The 4,089-nt window shown below is 45.9% G+C and overlaps 1 long non-coding RNA gene across 1 annotated transcript in view; it reads right to left on the bottom strand.

The window, feature by feature from the left end:
• Positions 1-548: 548 nt before the first annotated feature.
• The window catches only part of LOC109309556, an 11,777-nt gene continuing 8,236 nt past the window's right edge, over positions 549-4,089 (bottom strand). Inside the window, exon 3 of the long non-coding RNA XR_002100959.1 lies at positions 549-558. This is a non-coding gene — a long non-coding RNA (uncharacterized LOC109309556). The remainder of the gene's footprint in view (positions 559-4,089) is intronic.

The raw sequence follows: 4,089 nt of genomic DNA, 5'->3' as shown, positions 1-4,089 counted from the left end.
TAGAGTAAACAGATTTGATTTTCTCCAGTAGAATGATTATCATGTCATTTTTTTATAAAAAGCAATTTTAAAAAATGCTATGTTATGTTCTGAAATGAAGAGAAATCATGGCAAAGAAAAAGCAAAAGCATAGGAACTATACAAGCATGCCAGAATATTTGTGATTTTAAAAAGTTTTGGAAAGATAAATGATAATGTTCTGGTTAAGAAAATAAGGAAATATGCAAAACTCCCACATTCACATGGAAATAGTTTACTATGACGCTGCTGGGGATAAAACCTTGTCTGTGCTGTGCAGGTTTCAGGTGTGGATGCTCTTCTGTGATGGTGACTCTGACACTTTAGACTTTCTTCCAGGTCTCACAGTGCTCAACAGGTTCTGGATAGACTCCAGAATAGTGTGGAACTACTGCATAATCCATGTTAGTAGTGGAATGCCATGCTCCTGAAATGTACAACGGACAAACATTAATTAGTTGAATCCTTTTGTTTCAACTGAAGGAAAACCATTCCTCAACATTTATAGAAAGAGCCAATAGCTGCAAATAGTCTAGGGATCTGTAAACAAAGGTGATCGGAACTCAAAACTTACATTTTTAGGAAGCAAGGTAATCTAAAATGTATTTTTATTCTGATTTGGAAAGAACAAAATGAAACTAAATACTTCCAAAATTTCCTGCTAAATGAAATTCCAGAAAAGTTGTGATTTCAAATTTTGATTAGTATTTTGAAATGTCATTCTAATTATATTTAATATTATTTTTATGACATGTCAGTACTGTACAGAATCAGACTATTACTGTAATACCATCATATGATGTGCTAATTGAAATATTTTATTATATTTTAAATTTTTTTTATTTCCACAACAAAATACCAAATAGTTTCATCCCAACACAAAAACAAATTACTTAGTTTCATAGTTTGTAGGGCCAGAAGGGACCTGAGCAGATTATCAAGTCCGGCCCCCTGCCATGGGCAGGAAAGAACGCTGGGGTCAAACAACCCCGGCTAGGTGATTATCCAGCATCCTTTTGAAAACCCCCAAGGTAGAAGCAAGCACCATTTCCCTTGGAAGCTGGTTCCAGATCCTAGCTGCCCTGACTATAAAGTAGTGTTTCCTGATGTCTAGCCTGAACCTACTCTCAGTCAACTTGTGGCCCTTATTCCTAGTTATTCCTGGTAGTGCTCAGGAGAACAGGGACTCTCCCATTCCCAGCAGATCCCCCCCAGTAAGTTTATAGATGGCTACCAGATCCCCTCTCAGCCTTCTCTTGTGGAAGCTGAACAGGTTAAGCTCCCCTAGCCTCTCTTCATAGGACCTGCCCTGCTGCCCCCTGACTATGTTAGTGGTCCTCCTCTGGACCCTCTCCGTGCTGTCCACATCCCTCTTGAAGTGCGGCACCCAGAACTGGACACAGTACTCCAACTGCATCCTGACCAATGTCACATAGAGGGGGAGGATCACCTCCTTGGACCTACTCGTGATGCATCTGTGGATGCATGACAAGGTGCAGTTAGCCTTACTGACCACATCCTCACACCTACAGCCCATGTTCATCTTGGAATCAACAATGATTCCAAGATCCTTTTCTACCTAGATCCTTCCCTTCCTTCTTTCATGCCCATCTCTCCCCACATCTTAGTGTCATCTGCAAATTTGAATAAGGTGCTTTTCACCCCCTCGTCCAAGTCGCTGATGAAGATATTGAACAGTGCAGGCCTGAGGTCTGAGCCCTGGGGGACCCCACTGCCCACATCCCTCCAGGTCAAAAATGACCCATCCACCACCACTCTCTGAGTGCGGCCCGCTAGCCAAACTGCAACCCATCTGACTGTGTAGGCATCAACAGCATTGTCGCGTAATTTTTTAATGAGAATGGGGTGAGACAGTGTCAAAGGCCTTCCTAAAGTCCAGAAAGACTATGTCCACCGCAACTCCTGCATCCAAGGATTTTGTGACCTGATTGTAAAAGGCAACCAGGTTGGTCTGACAAGATCTGACCCTAATGAACCCATGTTGGGTGCCCCTGAGCATAATCTCCCCTGCTGGTCCCTCGCAGATGTGCTCCTGGATAATTTTCTCAAAGAGCTTCCCCAGAACTGAGGTAAATTCTATAGTTACCTGGGTTCTCCTTCCTCCTTTTTTTGAAAATGGGGACCACACTGGCCCTTTTCCAGTCCTCTGGCACTTGGCCAGAGCACCATGAGTGCTCATAAAGCCATGCCAGGTGCCTCGCAATGGCCTCTGCCAATTCCCTCAGCACCCTGGGGTGGAGATCATCTGGGCCTGCTGATTTGAACACATCCAGCCCCACCACAAGTTCCCTAACTAGGTTCTCTCTGACCCTAGGCCTGGCAGTGCCTCTTCTGAGTCTGTCCAGAATTCCAGTGGGGGGATGTCCCAGTCTCTGCTCAGAAAAATGGAGGCAAAGAATTTGTTAAAGAGAGGTCAGCTTTATCTTCTGGTGCAACCACCAGATTGCTGAGGATGTCCTGCAGGAGCCCCACATTACCCAGTGCCTTCTTTTTACTCCCTATGTATTTAAAGATGGACTTCTTGTTATCTTTGATCCTGGTCACTAGTCCTAGTTCCATCTCTGCTTTAGCCTTCCTAACAGCCCCCCTACAGTCTCGAGCAATGGAAGTGTAATCCTCCTTGGTGATAGCCCCTCCCACCAGGTGTACGCCTCCTTTTTAGATTTCAGATGTTCCTAAATGTTTTTGGTGAGCCGTGGGGGATTTTGAGCCCTCTTGCCCCCTTTGATTCGCATTGGGACTGTCACCTTTGGGCTTAGATGATCATCTCCTTAAGGAATAACGACTCATCTTGGACTCCCAAGTCTCCTACTCTCTGGGACCTCAGTGCCTCTCTGAATAATCTCCTTACCTCATTGAAATCAGCCCTCCTGAAGTCAAGGCCTATTGCCTTGCTGCAGGCCTTTGACACCCTGTGCTGGATAGTGAATTCCAGTAGGCAATGATTGCTATCGCCCGGGTGGTTGAGAACCCATAATCCCCTCACCAGGTCATCGCCTGTTGCCAGGACCAGGTCCAGAATGGCATTTCTGCTGGTGAGGCTGTGCACCTCCTGAGTTAGGTGGAGGTCCTGAATCTTGGCTAGGAACCTATGGGAGCAGTCATACCTAGCTTACTGCTCCTCCCAGTAGATGTCTGGGTACTTAAGTCACCCATGATGACCATGTCCCTTGACTTAACTGCCTCCACGAGCTGACTTGAGAATTCCCAGTCCAGCTCTTCCCCCTGGTTGGGTGGTCTGTAGTAGACACCCTCTGTTACTTCCCTTTCCCCCTGACCCGCTTGTATTCTGACCCAGAGCATTTCAGTCTGCCCCTCCTCTGACCCCGTGCTGTTTGTTGAAAATGTGTATTGCTCTTTGACATAAAGCGTCACAGCCCCTCCTTTCTTCCCCATTCTATCCTGCCTGTACAGTCTGTAGCCCTTGATGTTTACTGCCCAAACAAGCGATTGAATACCACCAGGTTTCAATGAGCCCCACTATGTCCGGGTTTGAGTTAGCTAGCAGGAAGACAAGTTCCTCCTGCTTGTTCCCCATACTACAAGCATTAGTGTAGAGGTATTTAAGGCTAGCAGAGGTTATTGCAGGGCCCTTGGCATGACTTTATGAGTGCTTGTGGTGCTCAGACCAGGTGGCAGATGATTGGAAATAGCCAATTTGGTCCCCATCTTTAAAAAAGGGAGGAGGGAAGACCCAGGAAAATATAGGCCCATCAGTCTTACCTCAATCCTAGCGAAACTCTTTGAGAAGATCATCAAGGAGCACATCTGTGATGGGCTGGTTTCATGGATGATGCTCAAGGATAACCAGCACTGTTTCATTAGGAGCAGGTCATGTCAGACCAAACTGACTGCCTTTTATGATCTCGTCACAGAAGCTTTGGATGCACATGTCACCATGGACATAGTCTTTCTGGACTTCAGCAAGGCCTTTGACACCGTCCCACCCCATCCTCATTAAAAAACTAGGCAACTGTGGCATTGATGCCTACACAGTCAGATGGATTGCAGATTGGCTGAAGGGTCATACTCAGAGGGTGGTGGTGAACG

This window comes from Crocodylus porosus, unplaced genomic scaffold, assembly GCF_001723895.1.
Source record: "Crocodylus porosus isolate Cpor-Errol unplaced genomic scaffold, CroPor_comp1, whole genome shotgun sequence".
Classification (NCBI taxonomy): domain Eukaryota; kingdom Metazoa; phylum Chordata; order Crocodylia; family Crocodylidae; genus Crocodylus; species Crocodylus porosus.
The sequence above is the reverse complement of the archived record's forward strand: the minus strand, read 5'-3'. Positions and strand labels throughout refer to the sequence as shown.